Here is a 13,731-nt window from a genome sequence, read left to right on the forward strand (position 1 = left end):
AGGTTTTGCCACAAAATGAAATGTCTATTTCTATATATATATTTCTATATTAATAGCTAAAAAAAAAATTAACAGCATAAATAATAGAAATGTTTTTAAATGTTTCCCTGAATATAGACAATGACGGATCCTAAGGCCTAATAAATTTCTTATGTACACATACATTTTAATGACATTGACAGCATTTCAAACATATGGTACATTTGTTTAGTTAATATAAAATTAACTCTGTATTTTTTTAATAACTGTAGGTTTATCTAAAATTCTAAATAACAAAACCATGGTCAAAAATTACAAAGGTACACAAATACTTTTCTCAAATCACCATTGCTAAACCTAACTGCTTCAAAATCTAACTGAAATCTTGAAAAGTATGAACGAGGCATACAAACTGCTGTGGTATCAACAGTCAGAGGTGGGACCAAGTCATTGTTTTGCAAGTCCCAAGTAAGTCTCAAGTCTTTGCCCTCAAGTTCCGAGTCAAGTCCCAAGTCAAGACAGGCAAGTCCCGAGTCAAGTCCGAAGTCAAGACTGACAAGTATCAAGTCAAGTCCCAAGTCCAGCAGTTTGAGTTTCGAGTCCTTTCGAGTCCAAACTCCACTTTCTGTGAGCGCACAGCGTTTATATTTACTTTGTCGACCAGTGTTGACTGTCGGGACGAAGGCTCTGCATCTCCAGGTGCAGTTTTTTGACTGGGTCGGGTGGTTCTGCTTTAGATGGGCATGCAAGTTTGTTGTGGTGGCTTTTTTTGTTGCCACCACTTTTGAACAAATTCGGCATACAGGCTCGTCCGTGTGTTGATGGGCTCACCTTTTTCATTCGGTTTGAAACCGACATATTCCCACACCGGGGCTGTGGCATTTGGCTTTGCAATCATCTTTTTTCCTCGCGTTGCTCCGCACGAGGCTCACCTGCTGCACTCTGTGTGTAGCCAATGCTAGCGGCCCAGCCTTCCCCACAGAGACAAAGAGACTGGATGACTGACAGGAGGGTTCACTCCGCTCATCGATCGAGCACAGAGTGAACCCTCTTGTCATCCAGCCTGCTTGGAGGCAACAGACGAGGAAAACAAACACGCATGCGCATGGCGATATATTGAGGCCGGCAAAATTATTGAGTTCATTTAATTTATCGTGCGAGTAATTGATTTATTGATTATCGGCCCAGGCCTATGTGGGTGTGTGTGTGGGTGTGTGTGTGTGTGTATGTATGTATATGTGTACGTGTGTGTATACATGTGAGAAACATAACAAATACATGAACATAACAATAAACAGGGTTGTGCTTTTTATATGTTAGGGCCCTATGCTGCATTGCATTTGCAAAAGACCAAATTGGCCAAAAGTCTGTCAGTCATTTGTGCACGATGGGGACGTAGTATGATGCCACCATGGCTGAAAACTCGCTCCACTGGAGCACTAGAGGCAGGCACTGCCAGGACTCTGATGGCCACTCGGAACAGTGAAGGAAGAGTCTTCATGTTCAAAGCCCAGAACAAAAGGGCGTTCTGTCCTTCGGCTATGTCAAGGTAGTGACTTAGCTGTAGTGCTGGAGTGGTCCCAACATCCTTCTTCTGCCTCTTATGGTATGCAGCAAACAGCCCTTCTCCTTCTCTAAGGTCCTCTTGCTCTTCTTCATCAACGAGAGGCACAGGTTGCTCAGTCTCTGCAGCATCTTGCAAGATCAACTCTGGCAAAACATGTAAAAACAATAGCAGAAACAAAACAGTCCTTATTACCATTAGTGTTGGTGATACAGTATGTTAGACTGAAATACGTAATTATTGTTGCAGTCAATTAAATTAGATTATGAGGAAAACGGTTAGATTAGACTATAACATTTACCTTTAACTCGTTGTGCCACCTCTGCCTTGACGTCACGACTAACCAGCACATGGGGCTCCACCCATAACAGAGAAAAGGCTGGATCCAAGGCAGCTGCTTTGAGGTAGACTGGATCTGAAAATGGGGCAGTGATCCCATCTGGTGTCCTGGCCATTTTCACGTTGGTGAAGATTCCAAGAAATCTTTTGTTCAGGGATGCCTGGAGACTTCTGACCAGGCCGCTCAGGAAACATACTTGAGGCTTCAGCTTCTCAAGGTGGTGGTTGAGGGACAAGACGGATGGAACAACAGCACTGATTGTGATGACCTTCTCCCCCTGTGTCAAATCAGTTGCTTCAAATTGCCAAATGGCTTCAAGATGTCCACCAACTCCTTCAACAGATTCCACTCCCGTGCTGTGAATGACAACTCCTTGTGCCCAGCCTTTTCTAGAACGGCACTGAGCTTTAGATGATTGCAATGGAGAACTGCCTTTACTTGCCTCAGTGTTGAGTTCCATCTTGTGAAGACTGCAGCAGGGATGCCCTTCTGTTCCCGAAATTCAGCATCAAACACATCTTGCTGCAGATGTTCTATCAGTCTGTTGTGGCGAGCACCATCTTCTTTGCTGTGGTGTCCTGGGGGGGGGGCATCAAAGCAAAGGACGCCAACAGACTGAACAAAGTGATCAGGAAGGCGGAGTCTGTTGTTGGCTCCAAGCTTGTCACCCTGGAGGAGGTGGTGGAGGACAGGATGCTGGCAAAACTGCTGGCAGTCATGGACAATCCCTCCCACCCCCTCCACAAAACACTGGACAAGCTAAAGAGCAGCTTCAGCCAAAGACTCATACAACCCCGCTGCTCCAAGGAACGATACAGGAAGTCCTTCCTTCCTTCTGCAATAAGACTATACAACTCATCTACCTCTGCCAGAACCAACATTACTGAAATGCACTAAATCTATGCACTAAATCTACGCACGACACTTTGCTATGTTATTAATATTAATATTATTATTATATATACTGTTGCTGCCATTATTACTATATACTGTAATATACTACTATTATTATTATACCGGCCTTACCGGCCTTATTTATTATTATTATTATTACTATTATTATTATATATTATATGTCATATTATTTTACTTATATATTATATATATTATATACTGCACTATTATTATTATTATTATTATTATATACCGTCTAGTCACTATAGCATTGTTGCATCATATCACCAGTTTAATTATTACCATCATCTTGCCAACCATCCTACCAACTGATGTTCTTTTTTAACTTCTTATGTGTCCTTGTTCTATTCTGTGCTTTGTTTTCTATTGTTGTTTTTATTTATGCTACCTCAGTATTTTATTCTATTGTATTTTATTGTACTTGAATACCGGACTGCTGTGACAACCGAATTTCCCTTCGGGGATGAATAAAGTAATCTATCTATCTATCTATCTATCTATCTATCTATCTATCTATCTATCTATCTATCTATCTTTGAATGTTGTGCTTGTGTGCAGCAGTGAGCTGAGTTTTGATAACTTTGAAAGAGAAGGAGATACCACTTTTGTTTCTTTCAAACCATCTCCCACCACCAGCTGTAGAGTGTGCGCAAAACACTGCAAGCGCTGTTTTTTTGCTAAAGCAACATCTACTGTTAGCTGATCTTCCAGGGTCAAGTCACACCAGAGCTCAGGGTCATCAAGATGATCTCCGTCATTGTCATCCTCTCGTTCACTGGGGAAGCACACAGTGAATGCGTTTCGCATGTTAGCCGCCTTGTCACTAATAATGTAGTCCACTTTATCTTTAATGTTGTACTCATCACATATTGCCTCAAATTGGTCACAAATTCTTTCAGCTGTGTGTGAGCCTTTGAAGCGTTCACAGGCCAGGAGATTGGATTTTAGCTGTATCCTCTCTGTCTCTCTCTCTATCCAGTGCACAGTGACACCGAGGAATCCCCTCATCTTTCGGTCAGACCAAATGTCCACAGTGACTGAAACATGGTCAGTGTTGCTCAATTGAGTTTTTCATTTTGAACGTCTCTCTTCAGCAAGGTTCTCCGTTTTTGATGTCAGTGTTCTGCGACACACTGGGTTGTACTTGCTGTCAAGTACCGTCAGAAAGTGCCGAAAACTTTTGTTTTCGACAATAGACAGGGGCAAGTTGCAGTCAATAATCAAGTCGGAAAGTATTGCATTGGTGATAGCCTTCTGCTGTGGGTGATTCATGCTATAATGCCCTACACGATTGTCCAAGAATTGCGAGATTGAAGGCTGTTGAGGTTCATTTGTGATGCTTTTGTTCATCTGGTATTCTTCATATCTGTAAGAGGTAAGTGTAACCGGTCTGTATTTTCTCTGCGTTGTGTTCTGGTTAATGATGAGAAGGAGACCCAGGATTTCCACACACGGCACTTTACTGCAGTGGCACAAGAACAAAACAGCATACAGTGTGATGAGCGGTGGCGTGGTGTCTCTCATAGCTCTGATGGGAGCAAGACGCATGCCGTTAGTCACAGAGCTAAACAATGCTAGCGCATTTAGCGGCAAATAATACACACAAAAAACTCGACATAAACTGTACAGACTACAGCGAAACTAACAGGCAACATCCGTGACATCATCATACATCATATATGTTAATCTGATTATTTCAACCGTATATGACATTTATATCAACTTTTAATGGAAGAGAATAGTCGTTTTGTGCTTACCTCCGGTCAAACAGAAGATAGATTTGAAAGGAGCGCGCACGTATGGTCCTACGTCATCACGCCGACAGTCGCCGCACACATACACACAACTCAGGTAAAACTCACATACAGGCAGGAGATTAAAACAAAATATAATAAACAAAAATAAATGTTTTTTGTGGAATTCACATCTGAACCTGCTACATAAGCATATTAAACAGATGTCAGAAAATCCATTATAGCCACAAATTAATTTTATTGAAACAACTTTATTACTTATTATTAATATCAATCTTAACATTGTGTTAATATGAACTGTATTGTGTGTGTGCATGAGTGTGTGTGTGTGTGTGTGTGTGTGTGTGTGTGTGTGGTAAACATTACTTTACAGTTGCTGCTGTAGCAGATTACAGCACTGGTCATGTATTTTAAAACGTATTTCCGGTTAGAAGGCATTGTTCAGGATGTGTGAGGTGAGGTTGTATGAGGGACTACACACAGAAGATTGAGGTCAACACACTCACAGTACAGATAAGCAGACACAGCATGACTTTACATTACATTACATTACATTGTGGACGAGGTCAGCAGCTAAACGTATCTAAGCAAGAGGCAAAACTAATAAAATCAATGGCAGTTTAAGTGTACGCCATATACAGAATATTTTACCTACTTTACCTTATTGCCGTCAAGACAGCCCATTCTGTCAAGAAAATTCAGTTTGTTTGTTAATTCACACTCTCCAGCACACCAGCAATTTTAACGTTACCTTGCAGCACACGAAACTCACGTCTGCTGCAAGGTAAACTTGCTGTCAATGGACTGTTGGAGAGTGAGAACAACAACAATCGTTTTCCTGTCGGAAAAGTCCGTCTGACAGGAAGCTAAAACGGTACACATATTCTTAATATTGCGTACATTTAAACTGGCCTTGATAATAATAATAATAATAGATTTTATTTGTAAAGCACTTTTCATTGTTAAAAGCAATCTCAAGGTGTTACAGAGTACAACAAGATTAAAAACAGGTTAAAAGGCCAAAGCACAATGTTACATTTAATAAAAGGCTTTTCTAAAAAGAAAGGTTTTTAGGCCTTTTTTAAAAGAGTCTGTTGTTTGCGGAGCCCTCAGGTGGTCTGGGAGGGAGTTCCACAGGTGGGGAGCAGCTGAGCAGAAGGCCCGATCGCCCATTGTATGGAGCTTAGTCCTGGGGGGCTGTAGGGTGTGTTTGTTTGCGGAGCTGAGGTTACGTGAGGAGGTTTGTGGTGTGAGGAGTTTTTTGAGGTAGGGTGGGGCATTTCCGTGGATGCACTGATGGGTGAGTAGAGAGATTTTGTAGTCGATCCTGGATGAAACAGGAAGCCAGTGGAGTGAGTGAAGGATGGGTGTGATATGGTCATATTTACGCACCCTCATCAGGACCCTAGCAGCGCTGTTCTGGATATATTGCAGTTTTTGGAGGCTCTTGCTAGGAGTCCCGATGAGGAGTGCCTTACAGTAGTCCAACCTTGAGGAGATAAAGGCGTGGACCAGTTTTTCTGCATCTGACAGACTGAGTGTGGGGCGGAGTTTGGAGATGTTCCGGAGGTGGTAGAAGGAGGTCTTGCAGATATGTTTAATGTGGGTGTCAAAGGTGAGGTGAGTGTCAATTGTTACACCCAGGTTGGTGACTGTAGATGACAGGGGGATGTTCTGACCAGAGAAGGTGATGTGCGTTATGGGAGATGACCGGACCTGGTGTGGTGTACCAACTAGGATAGCTTCTGTTTTTGAGCTGTTTAGTTGTAGAAAGTTTTTTGCCATCCACGCCTTTATCTCCTCAAGGCAGGTGCCCAGTATTGATGAAGATGATGACGGTGATGATGTTGATGATGATAGTGATGGACCAGTTTTTATATATAGTTGTGTGTCGTCAGCGTAGCAGTGGAATGATATTCCATGCTGGTTTATGATGTGGCCAAGGGGAAGAGTGTAGAGGGTGAACAGGGTGGGGCCGAGAACCGACCCTTGAGGGACACCACAGGTGACAGTCTGTGTCTCTGACTTTGCCCCTCCCAGGAAGACATATTCTGTTCTTCCAGCCAGGTAGGACTGGAACCAGCTCAGGGCGGAGTCAGAGAGTCTGATGGTGTGATGGAGGCGCTGAAGGAGGATGTTGTGGTCAACTGTGTCAAAAGCTGCAGACAGAGTCCTTGACTCTTTGTAGGTGGCAAAGATATGCTTGCTGCTGACCGCCGTCTACTGTGTGTGATACAGTACATTGACTATCGTTATGTATAAGTACCTCATACAACCCTGCTTTAAAAAGTCACTTTAAAATATGAATAAGGGAGTGAACTTGCAGTGGACGCACCACATTACCGCGTTTGCAATGTAACGTTATCAGTGAGTTTACAGCTAACAGCTAAGCCAAGAAACGTTAGCTTTCATTCAAAACTTACCGTTCTTTGTGCAACTTCAAATGTCGAACGAAGTTGGAAGTTGTTGCGTTATAGCCGAACAAATTACCTTTGGTATCATTTTTTCTAACTGCCGGGTTGTTTGGCCGTTCCTCTTCATAGGTTGTCCTGCGATTTGATTGGATGAATGCTGTCGGATCAAAACAACATGGATCTAATTTGATTGGATGTTGTGCCGACAGCACAACGCGCACAGACACTCACACACAATGAAAGATACAGAGCCTTAATATCATATTTTTTAATCTTTGGGTATGGGGGAAAGTAGCAAGTCTTCTCAAGTCAAAAGCCTCAAGTCCAAGTGAAGTCACGAGTCATTGACGTTAAAATCAAAGTCGAGTTGCAAGTCTCTTTACATTTTGTCAAGTTGAGTCTAAAGTCATCCAATTAATGACTCGAGTCAGACTTGAGTCCAAGTCATGTGACTCGAGTCCACACCTCTGTCAACAGTACACATTGTTTACAGGAGTACCATGTTCCTACTAGGTGGACTTCTGCCTGGCCAATTCCAGCTACAGCATAACGAAAAGCCCTTTTGGTAAATCAAATTCATTAATTGTAATATTCTTTCTTTAAAATGTTAAATGTCACCTATCTAACAACACCATTAATGAAGTAGCACAAACAAAATACTTTTCATCCGAGGAAGCTGAACTGGAAGTGGTTTTCTGGCATCGTCATCACAAGTCATTCGAGAACGAAGGATGTTGTCAATGCTGTTTGGTTTCTTCACAACCAGATGTACGGCACTGAATACGCTGTTCCACTGAGGATGTCCTCCTTCTGTTGGCACTGGTCATCCAGTTTTCACAATGTGGATAGCTTTCAAATATGAGAGAGACACAAATGTTAAAACATGATGGTTCACAATGAATTCCGGCTTGTCAGGACAGGTACATGAATGTCTGTATTGTTTTTAAACAATTTGATCATATTCTTAGTATTTAATCTTCCAATCTTACATTGCCATAAATAAGTCCTGCAGCCTGTGACTATGTTTTTGCTTTACATCCCGCATAAAAATCAGCACCTATGATTTGTGTAAACAATGGTGTATACTGCCCTCATTTTCTCTTGAGGTGACTGAAAATAAGCAAATGGAATAAACCTAATTGTTTACTCCATGATAGCCAATTTTATCAGCAAATGATTATACTGAGTTCATTGTTAAACAATTATTTTAAGTTCTGCAAACGTACATTAACAGCGTAAAAGAGTGTTGTAAATTATGAGTGCAGATCTTACATGGTGATGTGCCAACATGAATACTGATGCTTGGTACAGGTTATTTTGCAGCAGGATAACTGAAGTCTTCAATCTATCAAACCGGTCTAATTGGAGACTCCACTCAGTGCCAAATTCAGCCAGCTAATTTTTTTATCTACAGTTCCGAGCAGATTCATGGCTAATACAATTAATAAAGAACACAGAAACATTCAGAGCATTTCAAAAACTGTTTCACATGTACCAGAAACACAAAGCAATACCTTTAAAATAATCTGTTTATATATATATATATATATGAATTAACTGTTTTTTTAAAACAGACTCTGACTGACTGACAAGTAATAATTTAACGTTAGCATTTTGTCTTAAATGCTAACGTTAGCTGTCCTCTAATGCTAGTGCTTGCTAGCTGGCTTGGTTAGCAAGATGCATTAGTAATTCATGTTAACATTAACTGTAGCATCAACTGGGATGTTAAAAACAACCTTACCTGAAAAATTGAAGAGCAGACTCCTTGGAGGGTCTATTAGTACAACCAAACGCTGAACAAGACATTTTAAATGATGTCATGTCAATAGGGGACATTACAGTGTGAAAGGGTCAAAGTTATAAGACGAAACTGGGCGGAAACACGGACAAGGACAAACAGGTACACGGCGGGATGCGCTTTGCATTTCTTCTCTCCTGATGAGGGCTCGCCTTGTTAGCCACCTGTCAATCAAAGGTAGCCACGCCCCAATCATACGATTCTTTATCTTCTATTTTCTTCTAAATGGGGCCATTATTAGAACTATTGAGATCAAATTGTCTTGAAGAAGATTTTTTTACTAGCGATTGAGACCATAGTGTTGTCCTGAAAATTGTGAGAAAAAAAAAGTGAGAAGTTTTCAAATTTTGCACTGAAATGATTTTTTTTGCAGCCAAACTTAGCACCCCCTACTGGAATTTTCGGTAGAATGCAGGCTCAAGGCACTTCCTGGTTGGCCTCCATGCTCAGACACGGACATTGCCGCCTGGTTATACGTCTGTTCACAGTCTTTGTGCTAAGCTAAGCTAACCCTACTACAACTAATAAATTAGAATTTTTACTGTAAGTGTTATAGTTATAGCATTTAGCTCCATATTATTTCACCTTGCTAACAGCTTTTCTTTCTGTTACAAAAGTTGCAGAAGTAAATCTGTGGAGCTTTATCACCACAGTGACCATGGGTATTCATTCATATAATCTAAATTAAGCCCTCAAAGCCTTTGACAAAAATGAGCTTACTGTGTTATTTCAGGAGCGCCAAAAATAGCACAGAGAATCTTGGCAAGCATTGATATACAGTACCTGCCATAAATAAACAGACATGAAGACATTTGAACGTTGAACAGCTCTTCCACTTGGCTGTATGCCCGCATTGAAAAATCCTCTGAGCTCCGGCACTTAAATGTTCAATACAAACACATCCACCTGCTGGAGGCTAATCAGCTTTATAAGGGAGGAATGGTCAGTAATACTCTCTTTGATCAGCTTTTCGTTTAAGCATAAGAAAACTCTATCTTTTGTCACAATCTAATATAACATTTCTACACATTCGTCCCAAATTAAAATCTCTTTGCTGCTAAAGAAATATTAGACGTACTAGGACACTCTGGGATTTGTTCATTGTTCAGAGACATTAAAGAGTTGGCATTTCTAATACATTTGAGAGATTAAAAATTTGACACAAGACCTACATTTCTATTTTTACATTTGAAAACGAGTGGTACTACAGACAACTAATATCTGTTTTACATTGTATTTATTGTAAATGAAAAGCAATCAAAAATGTATAATAAGCCATGAGGTCAGCCAGGGCTGTACTGAAAAGTTCAGTTTTTGCGTGTTTATTCATTCTTTTTAAACCCAGTATTTCTTCACAGTTAAACAAGATTAGGCTACATTAATGTTCATTACATTCTCATGAACATGTATGTATGATGTCTTCTGGAAAAGTATGCACAACAGTTCTTATGATATCCTACAAAATAATAACTATTCTATTTAACACTGTCAAATGGTTGCTGTTTATTCAACTCTTTTAACGCTGTGACAAAATTAATTGGTTACGGTTAGGAAACAAGAACAGGATTTCAGTTAACTTCATCTCTACGTAACTGCTGGATATGCATTGCATAGTTCACACTGAAGCTAATAAATTCACACATACAGTATGCAAGTTCACTCAAAAGTTGACTTCTAGTTGCAAACAGGACACTGACACCAGTCTGCTGGGACAACGTACTTTGTTTGTTGGACTATCCACCAACAAAATGATTAAATTATATATACTAGTGCAGTGCCTGTAGGAAGTATTTGTATAGTGGGAGATGCAACATAAGAAGTGAATAAAGCTAAATCTCTGCTGAGCATGCTAATCGCATATAACAAAATTTGCACATTACATGCAGACCACTACAACGTCTGCAACTACATAAAACACTTACTTTTCATAAGGTACGCACACCTTCCAGCACATACACATTGAACATTGATATTCGCTGGAAACTATTCTATTATTGGAAAATCGAACCTTGTAGCACACTTTAAAACTCCGAAAGATAGGTAGGCTAAATAGACTTACAGATGAGATGAGTCAGGTGTGGAAATCCAGAGCTATTTGGGTTACTGGCCAGGTGTAGGCCTATCACAAAATAGGGTGGAGCTCCCCTAAAAGGCGTCCGATTGTAAACAGTGCAATGCTGCAACACGTCCTACGTAAATAATGATATTTTGAAAAATGAATTCAAAAATCTTCAAAATCGAGGATGCACACCTTCGAGCCATGGGCAAGCCACATACGAAATCTAAGGTCAGTCTGACTAACGGTCAGAGAGATATGCCCTAGACACACACCGTACACACACACACACACACACACAGACGCTTCTTGCTTTTATAGATAGATATATGAAAAAATAAATAAAAACAATCGGCTTAAACAATATAACAGTATATTTCTTAGGCCATTACTAAAAAAAACACCTAATTTAATTCCACAAAACACTTAATTCAAATTAAGGATTTTGTTAGAGAAATTTCTTGGGGGGGGGGGGGGGGGGGGGCTACACGGTCGCCCATATAGTTGGAATAATTTAGTTTTCAGACACAATCCTCTGTTAATTGTGGTTTCACTTTCATTGTGATATGTTTGGAAGAGATTAATTAATAAAGTTTTGAGAAGATATACATGTTATCTGTCAAGAATAAATCACATTGTCACAATCATTTCATGGAAAGAGGTAAAAATTATTTAATTACAACTTTACGGGCAACTGTGTATATTTGAAAACCTCAATAAAAGCTAGAATAGGAGAATTCGGTCCAGCTTTAGCCAGTTCACAGTGACCACTCCTACATTGTTCCTTTAGTACTGACATTTTTGCCACCAAAATAGTTCAAAAGCACTCTCTTCTGATGTATTTTGTAAGAGAGCAAAAAAAGTGATCCTACATATACTATCTGCAGCCTCTCCGTTGTTCTAATTTTAATGTCAATTTCACCATTGGCCATGATGCAGGATGCTAAAAAAATCCTGCTAAGGGGGAAGTGGATGGATGTGGCGGCTTTAAAGAGGCTTCTGAGTGCCGTGATGGGCTGTGATGGGGAAACGTTCATCCCGTCTCTGGATGGATGTGTTCGCAATAACAATGTCCATGTCATGCAATCATATAAACTCATACGGCCTTTTCCTGCAGGAATAATGACACAAGATTCTGCACGCTGACACAGTGAGAAAAGTACGGCACAGCAACTATTTGTCAGTATGAAGCTTCAAAATAGAAAGACAGTGATGATAATTTAAAAACTTTTCTTCATAAACTATTTTTAAAATATGTTGCATAAATCAGTGGTCATAAGTGAAACAATCTGCAACACTTATGTACATTTACTAAATATTCTATTTGCATCCTTACATTCATTGCTGTTGATGCCTCCAGTTCTGACCTTTAAAAGTGTCCGTAAAGTGTCAGCAGCACTCCCTCTGCAGGGTTCATATCAAATCACACTGTGCCCTTTATGATTTCACATCTCAGAAGGGCTCCTGTTGAAAAGCTTGTTTCAGCAGATCCTGTCATGCGCTGGGTCTTGCCAGAGGAACCATATTTTGGTGACCATCCATTCACCAAAAGAATATGGACAAATAATAATGATACATCAAAATTTCCAGCGTGTTTCGGTAACAAGGAACAATAACAGGCTGACATTTACCACTCTTTCAGGCTTTTTAAAGAAAAAAAAACAAAATAGTGTTGTCATGCTGGTGAGCAGTGAAGTATAAAAATACTCTTTAACAAGTAGGGCTGCTTCCCCACATTCCAAGCTTCCCTCCTTGTGGTTGCAGATACCTTTAAGGTAACAACCAGCTACAACTCATGCAGTCTGTGGTGTGGTGAAATCCAGCATGATGTATTTGACGTGATGTAGTCTGTAGCATGTAATGTATTCATGTAAAAATAATTTGTCTGGGAGGGAGTGGTGGTGGCATTTTACCCAATTGAATGCTTCTGGAAAAAGGGGTATCAAATAAAATACTTTTTGTTGTTGCTATCACTTAAAGGTATTCATAATAAGCATACAGCCACAAGTTATTTTAGCTTTTTAATAGAAAAAACTGGACTCTGTTCTGACGTCCCACTGGTCTGACCGACCATGTAGTCCAAAGATGAGATCTGTCTTTTGTGCCTAAACCTCTGAACCAGGGGTGGGCAATTAATTTTCCCAAGGGGCCACATGACCAATACCACGAAGGCTGTGGGGGCCGGACCAAAACTCTGAACTAAATTCTGCTCAATATTAATTTAACCACTTTATAAAATACAGTAAATTATCTCGTTTTGAGCTGCTACTGATAAGAATACATGTTAGGCTGTTAATGTGGAGTAAATCAAATATAGCATTAAAATGTAGTAAATACTCCAATCACTATATCACTTTTCCATTTATTTTAAACACAACTGTAAATGACCTTAGCAAGGTTCCTATAGGATTTTTTTTTTTTTCATTTTTGTAAATTTTCTAGGTGTTTTACAATGTTGTGATGCTTTTATTTTTGAAAAGGTGCCGTCCAGTGTGAAACGGGTGCTTTAATTTTGAAAGGTAGTGACAGAAAATAACAGGCGGAACAGTAAAATGAAAAACGAACGGAAAATAATAACGAGTGCGTCATATTTCATATAAAGTTGTTATAAAGTATAAAAAGGCTTCTATAGTGGCTGGCTGACAGGGCAAAAGGTTTGTTAAAGTTTATTTTCTTCTGTCATATATATTAGCGGCTATATTTGTTGTCTTAACTATAGTAAAAGTGCTTGTTTGCTAAAGTACTAATGCTAATGTTTGTTATTGTTTTCCACCTCGTAGCTCTTACAGTGGATTCACAAGGTGACCAAGGAATGTCTTATTTTTATTTTCATGGAGCTGCGATTTTAAATAAATCTTGTGAACTATCAGTTAAAGAGTCGACCGTCATGCTACTAAACATACATTCA

This window comes from Centropristis striata, chromosome 3 (genome assembly GCF_030273125.1).
Source record: "Centropristis striata isolate RG_2023a ecotype Rhode Island chromosome 3, C.striata_1.0, whole genome shotgun sequence".
In the NCBI taxonomy this organism is placed as follows: Eukaryota; Metazoa; Chordata; class Actinopteri; order Perciformes; family Serranidae; genus Centropristis; species Centropristis striata.